The 15,583-nt window shown below is 41.2% G+C and overlaps 1 pseudogene; it reads left to right on the top strand.

Moving 5' to 3' along the window:
* The first annotated feature begins 13,932 nt into the window (after window positions 1-13,932).
* Window positions 13,933-15,278, top strand: LOC112935343 (methylsterol monooxygenase 1 pseudogene; annotated as a pseudogene).
* Window positions 15,279-15,583: the final 305 nt, after the last annotated feature.

Raw genomic sequence — 15,583 nt, 5'->3', positions numbered from 1 at the left:
GGAGACGAGATGAGGAAAAGACAGAAGAAACACTGACTTGAGGGGCTGTAGTGTCGCTGGAAACAAGACCTCAACCAGAGGACACCAAGAAGAGACTAAACTCCAGAGAATCCTCAGAAACATTGAGTATTTGAACTAATTGCCATTTGAATTTCAAAGAGCTTGAGGACATCCATGCAGCTGACGTTTATATTATACATATATAAATATCATTTAAGATCATTTGAGTTTTCAACAAATGGTACTGGGACAGCTAGACATCCTCATGCAAAAAAAAAAAATCAATCTAGACACAGACCTTACACTCTTCACAAAAAAATAACTCAAAATGATCATAGACCTACATGTAATATACAAAACTATAAAACTCCTACAGGATAACATAGGAGAAAACCCAAATGCCCTTGAATTTGCTGATGACTTTTTAGATACAATTCCAAAGGCACAATCCATGAAAGAAAAAATGGATAAGTTAGACTTCATTAAAGTTAAAATTTTCTGCTGTGTGAAAACTACTATCAAGAAAATGAAAAGACAAGCACCAGACTAAGAAAAACTATTTGCAAAAGACATTTCTCTTAAAAAAAAAAAAAAAAAAAAAAAAAAACTGTTATCCAAAATATACAAAGAACATTTAAAACTCAACAATAAGAAAACAGAAAACCTGGTCAAAAAATGAGCCAAAGCCCTTAACAGATACCTCACCAAAGAAGATACACAAAGGGCATATAATCTGTATGCTCCACATCATATGTCATCAGGGAAGTGCAAATTAAAACAACAATGAGATATCACTACAGACTTACTAGAATGGCAAAATCCAGAACATTTACCACACCAAGTAGTGGTGAGGATATGGAGCAAAAAGAACTCCCATTCATTGCTGGTGGAAATGGGAATGCCACTTTAGAAGACATTTGGCAGTTTCTCACAAAACTAAACATACCCTTACCATATGATTCAGCAGCCATGCTCCTTGGTATTTACCCGAAGGACATGAAAGCTATGCACACACAAAAACCTACACACAGATATTTATGGTAGCTTATTCATACTTCCCCAAACCTGTAAGGGACCAAGACATTCTGCAGTGGGTGAATGGATAAATCATGAGACATTTAGACAATGGAGTATTAAGCCATGAAAAGACATGGAGGAACCTTAAGTGTGTATTACTAAATGAAAGAAACCAATTTGAAAAGGTTGTATGATTTGATCTATATGATAGTCTGAAAAAGGCAAAACTATGGAGGCAGTAAAAAGATCAGTGGTTGCCAGGGGTTGGGGGTGGGGGAGGGTAGAGAAAGATGACTAGGGGGAGCACAGAGGGTTTTTAGGGCAGTGAGACTACTCTGTGGCATACCATAAATAGTGGGTACTTGTCATTATATATTTGTCCAAACCATAGCATATTCAACACAAAAAGTGAACCCTACTGTACACTGTGGAACCCATGTGGTAATGATGCGTCCATGCAGGTTCACCAGTTGTATCAAATGTACCTCTCTGGTAGGGGATATTGATAATCCGGGAGGCTGTGCATGTATAGGAGCAGGGAGTATATGGGGAATCTCTGTAACTTCCACTCAACTTTGTTATAAACCTAAAACTGCTTAAAAGTAGTCTACATTTTTTCTTAATCACTTGATTTTTTTTTCAAAATTTTTTTCAAAAATCACTTGAAGAAGCGAGGTCTGAGAGATTAACAAACTTGTTCAGGATAAAAGAGCCCATCTGTGATTGAAATATGGCTCCCGGGACTTCCGCTTTCTGCCATGAAGAGGTAAGAGGAACCAAATTTGCTGCCTGCCTTAGACATTTTTTTTTTAACTGGGCCAAATGTTTGAAACAGCAGTTTCAGACATTGGACAATAAGCAGCAGAGAACAGTGATCTCTGAAAGGAAATAAAAAGCTGAAGTCCATGATCGCTCCAGCTTACTGCCTTTGGGAAATTTCCAGGCAGTGGCACAGGGAGGGGGAAACTAGGTAGAGCCCTGCAGTCTCCCCACGTGAAGGAGACAGGGTGAAGAATTTGAGAAGACTCGGGTGGCTAGAATTTGCAGGGCAGAGCCCCACAGAGACTGGCTGCACAGAAAGAGTTCCAAAGATCTGAAGAGGGTTCTCATCAAGTCTTCAGCTGAGTAATGATAAGTACATATAAGGTGCTGTACTGTCTTACAGTTGGGGAGCTCAGAAGTGAAAAGAGTCTCATGGAACTGAAATCAAGGTGTCAGCACAGCCGTATTCCTTCTGGTGGCTCCAGGGGACAATCTGTTTCCTTGCCTTTTCCCTGGCCAAGGCTGCATTCCTTGGCTCGTGGCCCCCTTCCAGCAACATTGGGCCAGATTTTTCTCATGCCAACACCTCTGGGTCTCCTCTTCTGCTTCGTACTTTCACTTACAAGAACACTTGTGATTATACTGGGCTCACCTAATATCATCCAGGGTAATCTCCACTTCTCAGGGCCAGCTGCTTAACAAACTTAATTCCATCTGCAAGTTTAATTCGCCTTTGCCTTGTAAGGTAACACATTCCGAGGGTCTAGCGATTAGGACACAGATCTCTGCAGAGGCCATTACTCCGCCTACCACACCATGTACACTACTTGGAATTAGAATTGTACCAATTGTACCACCATAGTGCCATCTGTGAGAAGGACAGGAAGCTGTAGGCTGTTTCAGAGGGTAGCTTTTGCAACTTCACTGGAAAATGAACTTCATATCATCAGGCTGTCTTTAGAGCTGCAGGAGGAAGTTTTTGAGCACTTCCAGATCCTTTTTAGGATCACTCAAATAGTAAACCTGCTTATTATTGTATTATTAGTACACTTAATTTCTATGAAGGACATCCAAAATACTCTCATTCCTTGCCTTATTATTATTATTTATGTTTAAAGATTTTATTTTTAAATAATTTCTACACCCAACATGGAGCTCAAACTCACAACCCTAAGATCAAGAATTGTATGCTCCACCAACTGAGCCAGCCAGGTGCCCTGAAAAAACTTTTTTTTTTTTTTTTTTAATTTTTTGAGTAGGCTCCACACCCAGTGTGGGGCTTGAACTCAAGACCTTAAGATCAGTAGTCACATGCTCTATCAACTGAGCTAGCAAGGTGCCCCACTTGCCCTTTTTATTTTTTAATATTTATTATTGAATTATAGTTAACATACATTATGTCTTATCCTAAATTTTGTGAAATAATGAGCCAATTGATACAAAAGCAGTTATCAAGTGCCAGTGCGAGATACTTTTGCATTTGCACCTAATTCAGGCCTTGTTGAGGTACTCAGCCAGTGCCATTGTTCTTTGGTTCACTCAGCAGAAGCTTCAGTATAATCTCATAACATTTGTGGTTTAATGAAGCCTTCCCATTCCCATTGCCTTTCTTCTTCTGTGGGACTAAACAGACAACTGAGATCAAGCACAGTTTATCTTTCCAAGTAAGATGTCACCTCCCAATTGCTTCACCTTTCCCTGGTTCCATATAACCAAGGTTTGGAGATGGTCTCCCACTCCTAGTACTCTTCATAGGGTCATTCTAGCAATTTCTGAATTTTCTTCTTTCCAGAGTTACCTGATGTTTAGCTTCCCAGTCTCAAGACCAGCCCCCTTGATTCAGTGGTGGCTCAGGCCCTTGGCTCATGTCAGTCTTCCATTCCAACTCAAGTTCTGTCATTATCTTTGATCTGCTCATCGGCAGTGACAATGGCTCCATTTAGTTTTAGCCACTCCCTTTATGGTTATACCTGGATCTTGCTGTCACTGGGAACTGCTACCCGGCTGGAATAATAGATTCCAACTCCCCACTCCCTGGCCACGGCATTCTATTCCTCCATCTCTCTCACTCAGTTAGTTTCCCAGCTCCTGCTTTAGTCTAACTGCCTGAAACAAACAAATTAAAATCTCAGTAGTTATATTAGTTAACCTTTGCTATCTAGCAAGCCATCCTAATGTGTTGGTGTGAAACAACAACCATTGCAAGTAGATGCATGAGTGATCTTTAAGGCCCGAGCATGCCATCAGCCACCTCCACTCACATGCTATTGGCCGAAGCAAGCCATACTGTCAAGCTCAAAGTCAAAGGGCTAGGAAGTACAGTCTACCCACTTTGGAAAGGCCGCGGGAGGTGAGTTAAAGCATTGGGGCCAATAATTCAGTCAACCACAGTGGCTAACCACAACAAAAGATTTTTCTTTCACAGTCCAGTGTAGTCAGCAAGGGAACTGTGTTCCACCCAATCAGCCACCCGGCCTTCTGATATGGGGGACTTTCCCATCTCTTTTGACTTCATCGTTCTCTGCAGGTATGGAAAGACAAAGTGTACAGGATCAGCACAGTAGGCTGAATATGAGTCCCCAAGGATGTCCACATCCTAATCTCTAGATACTGTGACTGTTATCTTATATTGCAAAAGGGAATTTATGGATGTTATTAAATTAAGCGTCTTAAGATGGGGAGATTATCCTGGATTCTTTGGGGGCCCCTAAATGTAATCACTAAAGTCCTTATAAGAGGGAGGCAAGAAGGTCGAAGGAGGAAGGAGGAAAGAGGAGATGTGAAGATTAGAAATGTTGGAGTCAGGAAGGGGCCGTGAGCCAGGGCAAGCAGGCAACCTCTGGAAGCTAAAAAAAAAAAAAAAAAAAAAAAAGGTGAGGAAATGGATTCCCCACTAGATCCCCCAGGAGGAACCAGCTCCACTAACACCCTGACTCTTAAGCTCAGTGGAACTGATTTCAGATTCATGACCACTGGAACTAAAAGAATAAAACTGTGTTGTTTTAAGTAACTAAATTTGTGGTAATCTGTCACAGAAGCAGGAGGAAAACTACTCTGATCATAAAAGAGGTTTTTCAAGGCAGCCCTGTGCACATCTTTTTCACTCGCATCCTATTTGACTTAATCACACAGCTGCTCCTATTTCTATGGGATCTGGGTAATGTAGTGTCTTTGAGTGGCCAGGGGCAAAAAAAGAAGAGGATTTGATGACTATCTTCTCCACAGCCCCTCATGGATCCACCAGCCAGACTGAACATCTTTCACCTCCTCGAGGCCACCACCCTCCTGCCCCAGACCAGACCTTTACAACTACTGCAATCTCCATCTTGTGGTGAATCCTGTGGCAGATGATGGTGGTTTTCCCCTAAATTTCTGAGACCTTCCCATAGCAAGTTTATATAAGGTACAGGTTCAGTTAAATGCAAGAGGGAATTATCTTTGATAAGTTAGAATTTAAGGTATGCTGCCAATATGCCTTTAAAATGAGGATGCACATGTTCTGACTTTCCTTTTTAGAAACTGCAAGGCGAAGGAAATTGTGTAAATAGCAAGGTCAGAGGAGTGACTAAAAAATGTGGTTGTAGGATATAAAAGAGTGAATAATTCAATACATTGCTGAGTCAAAAAGCAGAAAAAAAACTCAAGAAGTCGTTTGGCCCAACTCTCTGCTTCTGGGAAGGCTCAGAGCAAAATCATCCAAGCTGGGGCAAGGATGGGATGGGATGGGGTGGGGTTGGGTGGCTGGGGAAGGATGGAGATAGAAAGGGGACCAGGGGTAGGGTATGTTCTGTTCTACGATTTCTAGGCACAGAGAAGGCATTGTATAGACCATTTCAAAGTTTCATCTGAGTCCTCAGAACATCTCTACAGCAGCTAACCTACTCAGTATCTGCTAGGTGCCTTAGACATGGAAGACCTGCTGGCACCCAACTTAGCTGCTTCTGACTTTGAGAGAGGGCTGAGGATTGGGGAAACTTCTGGGCCTCAACCCTATCGCAAGGAAAGCTAAATCTCAAGACTTCCCTCTGCCTGGTAAGACTGAACTGCCAGGTTAACACTGGGGCAGCCCTCCAGACAGCTCAGCTCAGAGTCCTAAAAGTGATCAATAACAAGAGTGGCTTGGAGCACCTGGGGGGCTCATTTGGTTAAGTGTCCAACTCTTTTATTTTTTTTTAAAGTTTTACTTATTCATGAAGATACAGAAAGAGAGGCAGAGACATAGGCAGAAGGAGAAGCAAGATCCCCATGGGATCTTGAGCCTGATACAGGACTCGATCAAAGGACCCCAGGATCACAACCTGAGCCAAAGGCAGACGCTCAACCACTGAGCCACCCAGGTGCCCCAAGTGTCTGACTCTTGATCAAATCTTGATCTTGAGGTTATGAGTTCAAGCTCTGCATTGGGCTCAGGCCCCACACCCAGTCTACTTGAAAGAAAGAAAGAAAAAAAAGGAAAGAAGAAAGAAAGAAAGAGAGAGAGAGAGAAAGAAAGAAAGAAAGAAAGAAGAAGAAAGAAAGAAAGAAAGAAAGAAAGAAAGAAAGAAAGAAAGAAAGAAAGAAAAGAAAGAAAGAGAACAAGAGTGTTTCCCTATTACCAGCATGTCCATCAGTGTGTCTGATGCCCCTCTTCCCTCCAGACCTAAAGTCTGAAGAGAGGAAATCAAGACCTTTGCGTCTATGCCCTCCTCTTCTCTCGCTTTGTCTCCCCTCCCACCCCCCAGCAGGGCTGATGTGGTCTGGAGCTACTGTCTCCCTTTCCAGTCCAGTCTCCCAGCAAGGACTTAGAAGCAGGCAGGAATCTCTTGTTTACACTGTCAGGGGAGCTCTGTGTTCTAACTACTCCACCAGCCAAGTATCTTGCAATGAAGGGCAAGTAACTGCTCTCTCTTGCTCTGAGGCAGAAAGCTTTAAGGCTCAGGCCAGAGAGGGAAAAGCAGGGAATAAACTTGAGGAATGTATTTATAGTCAATATTTTAATATTTATAGTAGCAAGTCCTATTTTATCAAGAAGTGGAGTAGCTAGAACTCAAATGAGTTCTGTCTAATTCAAGTCTTGGCACTCAAAGAAGTTATTCTTTAACTTTTCTGCTCAAGGTCAGCCTTGCTTTATAATATATTTCCCAGGTTTTTCATTCCATTTTACTGCAATTTAATTTAAACTATTTGTTGAGAAAAAAAAAAAAAACTATTTGTTAAGGATCCATTAAGGACTCCTTCCTATGCTACTATAATGGTGGACTTCCTGCCCTCAAGATTTCAATTCTTTGGGGCTTATACTGGCCTGGGTTCTGCTTGCCTTGGTCCTGCATCATTGCTACCACATTTGAACTTTTTCCCTCTGTAAGTGAACCCTCCTTGAATCTCTTAATTTGAGTGTGACATCTGTTTCCTATTAGAATCCTGCCTGATAGACAGGAAGCCCATAACTCCACTGCCAGAACTCACATGGGAGATGGCTAGCTGGGTTGTGTGCCCTCCCACGGTACAGAGATGCTGCCCATTCCTGGAGTTACTGTCCCTTCCCAGACCTTTATTTATTAGGACGTACCATGTGACTGAATGTACCACCGGGCCTGGCCCACAGAAGCTTCTCACTTGATCCTGGTGATCTTCCTACCCTTGTTCAATAGCATCTGAGGCTCTAGGGCAGGCATTAATCTTTTTGTGCCATGGATACCTGAATCCCTTTTCAGAATCATGCCCCCCTTTTTAAAGATGCGGAGTCCAACTCAGGGCTCAATCTCACAACCCGGAGATCATCACCTAAGCTGAAATCAAGAGTCGGAAGCTTAACTGATGGAACCACCCAGGCACACATCCCCCATTTTTAATAAACTTTGTATTTTGGAATAATTTTAGATTTACAGAGCATTTGCAAAGATAGGATCTTAGTCCATTTGGGCCACTATAACAAGATATCATAAACTAGATGGCTTATAGACAACAGAAATTTGTTTCACAATTCTGGAGGCTGAGAGAAGTCCAAGACCAAGTATCTTTTGGCAGATTCAGTATCCAGTGAATCTGTCCTTATAGACAGCTGTCTTCTTACTGTAACTTCACGTGGCAGAAGGGGTGAGAGTTCTCTCTGGGGCCCTTTCTATAGGAGCACTTATCCCATTCATGGGAGGCGCAAATCACCTCTCAAAGGACGGACTTCCTAATACCACCACATGGGGCATTAAGATTTCAACATATGGATTGGGGCAGGAGGGAGACATAAACATTCAGTCTACTGCAATAGTAGAGAGAATTTCCTTATACTCCTCACTGAGCTTCGGTTTCCTCTGATCTGATCATCTTACATTACTGAGGTACATTTGCCAAAACCGAGAAATCAATATTAGTGTATATCATTAACTAAACTCCAGACTTTATTCAGATTGAGCTCCTTTTTCCATTAATGTCCTTTTTCTGTTCCAGGATCTAATCCAAGGTATCATACTGTACTTAGCTATTTTTTTTTCTTTTTTAATTTATTTATGATAGTCACAGAGAGAGAGAGAGAGAGAGAGGCAGAGACACAGGCTCCATGCACCGGGAGCCCGACGTGGGGCTCGATCCCGGGTCTCCAGGATCGCGCCCTGGGCCAAAGGCGGGCGCTAAACCTCTGCGCCACCCAGGGATCCCTGTACTTAGCTATTAAATCTTCTCAGTGTCCTTTGGTCTATAACAGTGTCTATATTTTCTTTTTTTTTTTTTAGTTTATTATTATTATTATTTATTTATTTATTTATTTTTTAGTAATCTCTACACCCAATGTGGGGCTCAAACCCACAACCTTGAGTGTCAAGAGTCACATGCTCTTCTGACAAAGCCAACCTAGGCACCCCTAGGGCATTCCCTTTTTTTCACGACCTTTAACAGGTACTTTTGAGGTGTATCAGTCAAGTATTTTGTAGAATTCCAGAATAATGTTTTAAATGCATAAAATAGGATCATAAAGAAAACAAAACATATTGAAATATAGGTATTGGAATTTTTAGAAATTGTGATACAATAATATATGGGATTTTTATTAACACATTAAATAATTAGATCTAGTAGTAAAAGTCTAGTAACTGCCATAACTTATTTTTAAAGATTTTATTTATTTATTCATAAGAGATACAGAAAGAGAGGCAAAGACATAGGCAGAGGGAGAAGCAGGCTCCTCACAGGAATCCTGATGTGGGACTGGATCCCAGGACCCCGGATCACAACCTGAACCAAAGGCAGATCCTCAACCACTGAGCCACCCAGGTGTCCCTATCATAACTTTTAAATAGTGATGAGTAGGGATGGGCCTATCATAACACAGCTTCCAAGTCTATCTCTGCATGTCTCTTCTAAAATTCTCTTTTGGCCCCTGCTAAAAATTCTTAAAAAAAAAAAAAAAAAAGATTTATTTCTTTATTTTAGCGAGAGAGAGTGGGAGAACGGGCAAAGGGAGAGAGAGAGAGAGAGAGAGAGAGAGAGAGAGAAGATACTCAAGCAGACTCCCTGCTAAATTCAGAACCTGACTCAGGGCTCGATCCTAGGACCCTAAGATTATGACCTGAGCCAAAATCAAGAGTCTGGCACTTAGGGATGCCTGGGTGGCTCAGCAGTTAAGCATCTACTTTCAGCTTAGGCCGTGATCCCGGGTCCAGGATTGAGTCCTGCATCAGGCTCCTTGCAGGGAGCCTGCTTCTCCCTCTGCCTATGTCTCTGCCTCTCTGTGTGTGTCTCTCGTGAATAAATAAATAAAATCTTAAAAAAAAAAAAAAAAAAAGAGCCCTGCACTTAACTGACTGAGCCATCCAGGTGCCCCTCCCCTGCTAAAATTCTTAAGTAGAGGAATCTGATTGGCCCAGCAAGCTTGAGTCTGCCCAATATTTTCCACTGACCCAATCAGTTGTAAGATGGGTTTACCGTCCATGATAGAAACTGGGCTTTGGGAGACCCACTTATCTGCAGTGGGATAAGTAGCTCTAAGAAAATGGTAACAATATCATTATAACAAACATCTCAGCTTTTGCCATATTCAGATTTTCTTCTATATGCTGTATAGGAATTTTTTTTAGTATTTTATTTATTTATTCATGAGAGACACAGAGAGAGAGGCAGAGACATAGGCAGAGAGAGAAGCAGGCTTCATGCAGGGATCCTGAAGCTAACTCCATCCCAGAACCCTGGGATCACAACCTGAGCTGAAAGCAGACACTCAACCACTGAGGCACCCAGGTGCCCCTGTACATGGATTATTTTAAACCTTATTGAACCCTTTGAAATAGGGGTACTTCTTATCCCCATTTTAGAGAATGAGAAACCTTGGGGACCCTGGGTCACTCAGTCAGTTCAGTGTCCAACTCTTGTTTCAGTTCATGTCATGATCTTATGGTCATAAGATTGAGTCCCACGTCAGGGTCTGCACTCAGTGGGGAGTCTGCTTGAGATTGTCTCTCTCTTTCTCTCTCTGAGCCTCCTGCTTGTGTTCTCTCTCTCCCAAATAAATAAATAATTTTTTAAGGAAAACCAAAAAATAAAAACATTTAGGAAAATATTCAAGGTTCACAATAGTTAATGCAAAGCTTAGATTCACACTCAGGAAGTCTAACTTCAGAGACTATGTTACTGTTGTCATATTACGTATGAGGAAAGTAGTGCAGAGAGAGAAGATGGCTCGGCCATAGTGACTAGTTGCAGTGTAAGCATCTGACCACTGGAGACTATTCCCAGAACCCATATCCATCTTTACCTATTACAGGTGAAGAGAGAGTGGTGATGGAGGCAACTCCAGGACCAATCTTGAAGGATGAATAGGATTGGGAGAGGCAAAGATGAGAAGTTGGTTCAGGCAGTGAGATCAGAAAAGAAACTTATACCACCTATACATACCAAAATCTAGGCAGCTCCTCTTTCTAGACCAGACTGAGCTTTGAGTCTTTTCACCATACTGAGAGGGAAAGTTCAATGCCACAAATCAAAGGGCCTCCTGGACCCACCATTTTATTCTCTGTGGAACACAATGACCAAACACTATTCGCACCCACTCCTAATTTGGAAAGCTTCATGTTTCTTGAACTCTTGGGCCCAGTTATTTCTGAGCAACAGTCCCAAAGGGATAGACATGCCCAGGGCCTATGACTGAGTCTCCATGGGGTATTTCCAGGCCTTTTGCCCTGGGAGCTAGAATTATTCCCTGATCGCTGTATACTTCCTTTCTTGGGACTCGTATAGCAGAGGTTGAGGCCCCCGCCCAGGCCTCCCAGGACTTAACCCCATTAATCTTTACTGGACAATGGTTCTTACCCAAGTATTCTTAGATCCTAAACAAAGGGATAAACCACTCCTAGAAACTTTAAAGCAAGAGGGTGAGACAGCAGGTTTTCCAAACAAGGCACAGGATCTGTATACATTACTCATCCTACTTTATGCAAACATGCAGATATCTTTTCAGAAAAGAATGCAGTGACATTTTGAAACATCTTCTTTAAAACTGTGTGTAAACTCTTAAGAAAGAAATTCCCCAAAGTCACTTCATTCTCTTTTTAAAAGATTTTATTTATTGATTTAGGAGAGAGAGAGTCAGAGATAGCAACAGAGAGAGTGAGAAAGAGCACTAGCCGGGATGAGAGGGAGAAGCAGGGTCCGAGGGGGCTTGATCCCAGGATCCCTGGATCCTGACCTGAGCCAAAGGCAGATGTTTAACTGACTGAGTCACCCAGGTTCCCCTGTTTTTTTTTTTTAATTGAGATACAATCCACATACTATAACCTGCCCTCTTTTAGTTTATTATTCAGTGCTTTTTAGTATATTCACCATGTGCAATCATCACTACTATCCAATTCCAGAACATTTTCATCATTGTAAGAAGAAACCACATATCCATTAACAGTCACCTTCTATTTCTCCCCTGACCCTGCCCAGCATCTGGCAATTGCTATTTACTTTCAGAGATGTATGTGTGTAAAGGAACAATTTCAATTTATTCTGACCTTTCTCCTTAAATAGCACATCAGGTAAGAACCGGAAGAGCACATTTGTAACAAATGCTTTATAAAGCATCTTTATAGGGGCACCCAGCAGGCTCAGCTGGAAGAGCATACAACTCTTGATCTTGGGGTTGTGAGTTTGAGCCCCATATTGGGGATAGCGATTACTTAAATTAAATAAAAATTTAAGAAGAAATCAAGCACGTTTTAGAAACCTGTTGATAGTCCCATGGAACTTTTTTTGAAAGCTTCTGCTGCCCCTTCCCCTACTCATGCTTTCTCTCTCTCTCTCAAATAGATAAATCTTTGGGGATCCCTGGGTGGCGCAGCGGTTTGGCGCCTGCCTTTGGCCCAGGGCGCGATCCTGGAGACCCAGGATCGAATCCCACGTCGGGCTCCCGGCGCATGGAGCCTGCTTCTCCCTCTGCCTGTGTCTCTGCCTCTCTCTCTCTCTGTGACTATCATAAATAAATAAAAAAAATTAAAAAAAAAATTTTTAATTCAAATAGATAAATCTTTAAAAAAAAAAAAAAAGTGCTCAATCCAACTGCCAAATTGAAATTTCATCCAGGAAACCTCATCTGGTATTCAAAAATTATAGAAGCCACTTATGTCAGCATAGTGAATGTAATTGTCAACATTAAGGTTAATTATCTATTAGTCAACCAGAAGAATGAAAGGACCCAGTTCTAAAAGTTAAGGTAATATGACTGAGAGAAGACAAGGAATTTCTAAGCTCCTGAATTCAACCTTTAAAAAATGAAAACAGGGATCCCTGGGTGGCGCAGTGGTTTAGCGCCTGCCTTTGGCCCAGGGCGTGATCCTGGAGACCGAGGATCGAATCCCATGTCGGGCTCCCGGTGCATGGAGCTTGCTTCTCCCTCTGCCTATGTCTCTGCCTCTCTCTCTGTGTGTGTGACTATCATAAATAAATAAAAATTTTAAAAAAAGATAAAAAAAATAAAAAATAAAAAATGAAAACATATAGTATTGATGTCATTGTGAGTAGAGGGAGTATCCAAAAATGATTTGAAATTGCTAAATCTTGTTTTTTGGATTAATCATTTTTTCAGGAGACATCTTGGTTCATCAACATTTTTTGCAACAATTAGACTTTAAAAAAATATCCCAACTTACAAAATATAGGGAAAAGTGGAAGTGAAAATGCTTCACACACACATAGCTGCATGCACATGAAGAAAAAAGGAGAAAAGTCCCTAGAGAAGTAGTAGAATGTCTTAGAAGTGTGGCTTTTATTCTGAAGGCAGAAATTCTAAAACTAGAAAAAAAAATTCTTAACAGAGAAACAACATAATGTTTGTGGCATAGAGTCCAACAATTTTTTTAAAGATTTTATTCATTTATTCATGAAAAACACAAAGAGGAGAGAGAGGCAGAGACACAGGCAGAGGGAGAAGCAGGCTCCATGCAGGGAACCCAACGTGGGACTCGATCCCGGGTCTCCAGAATCAGGCCCTGGGCTGAAGGCAGCGCTAAACCGCTGAGCCACCTGGGCTGCCAGAGTCCAACAATTTTGTTAAATCTTTTAAAATCCTTTTTTTCTATGATCTAAAAAAACACAGCTCTATCTTATGTTGCATGATAGGTATATTCTTGAAAATCTGAGTAAAATGAAGTTTTTAGAAATTAAATATTTTAGATATTTGGAAGTTTTCTGACTTAAAAAATATCAGGGGGCACCTGGGTGGCTCAGTTAATTAAGCATCTGCCTTCGGCTCAGGTCATGATCTCAGGGTCCTGGGATTGAGCCCCACATCAGGCTCTCTGCTCGGCAGGGAATCTGCTTCTCCATCTCCCTCTGCCACTCCTCCTGCTTGTGCTCTCTCTCCCTCTCTCTCTCTCTCTCTGTCAAATAAATAAATAAAATCTTTTAAAAAATATATCAGAATGATGTCTGGGTAAAATTCTTCTGACAGGTAATAAACATTAGGGTTCTTAGCCTGCTCCACTGTGCCTAAAATGCAAATAAAGTCATTACACCAGATATTTTATTTCTTTTTTTTTTTCAGATATTTTATTTCAAAAATTCTTTGAAAGATTTGCACTCTTTATTTCTGATTTTCTTGTAGGGTCTGAATCCTCAGGTAAAATAATGGAATATAACAAAAGATGAAAGAAAATATATGGTTCCTGCCGCTTGGCCAGAATTCCAAGGCTTTCTGCAGAGATTTGAAAAATGGCACCAAATGAAAGTATCAGCATCTTCAGTTCAGCATCCTTGGCTGTGGAGTATGTAGATTCACTTTACCTGAGAACCCTCTACAAGAACCATTTAAAAATGCTTGGAACTCTATGTTGAATAATTATACAAAGTTCCAGATTGCAACATGGGGATCCTTGATAGCTCACGAAGTTCTTTATTTCTTGTTCTGTTTACCTGGATTTTTGTTTCAATTTATACCTTTTATGAAAAAGTACAAAATTCAAAAGGATAAACCAGAAACATGGGAAAACCAATGGAAATGTTTTAAAGTACTTCTCTTTAGTCACTTTTGTATCCAGCTTCCTTTGATCTGTGGAACTTATTATTTTACAGAGTATTTTAATATACCTTATGATTGGGAAAGAATGCCAAGATGGTATATGCTTTTGGCAAGATGCTTTGGCTGTGCGGTGATTGAGGATACCTGGCACTATTTCCTGCATAGGCTCTTGCATCACAAAAGAATATATAAATATATTCGTAAAGTTCATCATGAGTTTCAGGCTCCATTTGGAATGGAAGCTGAATATGCACATCCTTTGGAAACTCTGATTCTTGGAACTGGATTTTTCATTGGAATCATGCTTTTGTGTGATCATGTCATTCTCCTTTGGGCATGGGTGACCATTCGGTTGATAGAAACTATTAATGTCCATAGTGACTATGACAGTCCCCTGAACCCTTTAAATCTGTTCCCTTTCTTTTTTTTTTTTTTTTTTAAGATTTATTTATTCATGAGAGAGAGAGAGAGAGAGGCAGAGACACAGGAGGAGGGAGAAGCAGGCTCCATCCCGGGAGCCCAACGTGGGACTTGATCCCGGATCGCGCCCTGGGCCAAAGGCAGGCGCTAAACCGCTGAGCCACCCAGGGATCCCCTAAATCTGATCCTTTTCTATGCTGGTTCTCGGCATCATGATTTCCACCACATGAACTTCATCGGAAACTATGCTTCCACATTTACATGGTGGGATAGAATTTTCAGAACAGACTCTCAATTCACTGCCTATAATGAAAAGATGAAGAAGATTGAGAAAAAGATGCAATAAATATCTCATCTCTACCATCCTGAAAGCACACACCTTCCTGAATTGAAGCGAATAGCTAACCTTGCTTCTGCGGAGCAGAAATAAACATGTGTCTTGGCTGCTAAGTGATACAAAGAACATTAATAACCTTTAATTATCTTCCTAGCGGGAACTTTTTCTACTTTACATAAAAGTTCTGTATGTGTAGAAATAAGTAAATCTATAACGAAGTATGATTTTCGTGAGGAGGTTGTAAAGGCCGTGTTGCTAACCTTACAGAAAGGTTCTAAGTAATGGAAGAAGTATCAGTCTGTCTTTCCCCTGTAACACCAGAGGCCTGAAGCTAAGATGGTCTTTAAAATCTTGTAAATATATAGTGGTCATTTCAGTATCTCTTAGCAGGGTGTTGGTCTCATATTGAACTTTAAACATTTTCTAGAATTTGCCTAAACATCCAAGTATCATGGGTCAAACCGTATGGATCGACAGTGAGAGTGAGGCGGCCAAATCCGGAATAACCTGCCCCAAGAACTTCCACTTTGGTCCTGAGCTGACAGGTTTGGGGTGATTCTCCTTCTTTGAGAAGCCCTTTCGGATGG

Source organism: Vulpes vulpes, chromosome 6 (genome assembly GCF_048418805.1).
Source record: "Vulpes vulpes isolate BD-2025 chromosome 6, VulVul3, whole genome shotgun sequence".
In the NCBI taxonomy this organism is placed as follows: Eukaryota; Metazoa; Chordata; class Mammalia; order Carnivora; family Canidae; genus Vulpes; species Vulpes vulpes.
The sequence above is the reverse complement of the archived record's forward strand: the minus strand, read 5'-3'. Positions and strand labels throughout refer to the sequence as shown.